This window comes from Tigriopus californicus, chromosome 9, assembly GCF_007210705.1.
Source record: "Tigriopus californicus strain San Diego chromosome 9, Tcal_SD_v2.1, whole genome shotgun sequence".
NCBI lineage: Eukaryota > Metazoa > Arthropoda > Copepoda > Harpacticoida > Harpacticidae > Tigriopus > Tigriopus californicus.
Genome location: NC_081448.1, coordinates 4,125,834 through 4,126,286, shown reverse-complemented (window position 1 = coordinate 4,126,286; position 453 = coordinate 4,125,834).

Genomic DNA, 453 nt, shown 5'->3' with positions numbered 1-453 from the left:
TTCCACCGAACTTTTTCTTTTTTCCCTTTTTTCGCTGTTCTTGTCATCTAAGACATTGCTGGAGGGCCTCAAAGGCAAGAGCAGTGGCCTTCATACACAATCATAGGAGTCTCGTCCAAACCTTCTGTTCGCCATATCTTTAACGATCATTCTGACATTTGAACGTCTTGTGTGGTCGGAACCCTCTTACAAGAGCATTTGACTTCCACCTTTCTGGACCTAAATAAGTCATATATATGTGTTCCCCCTTGGAACGGATCCCAAGTTGAGTTGAAGGTGCCCATGTATGGATCATTGGAGCAAAGCACTAGACCAGATCTTGTACTTGTACCAGAGGAGAGTTTCGAATGGACTAGAATAGGCGACCGAAGCAAGTAAGCAAGCAGGCTAGGAAGGAAGGAAGCAAGCAAGTTAGGCAGGAATGAAGAACGAAGAACGAAGAACGAAAACCTC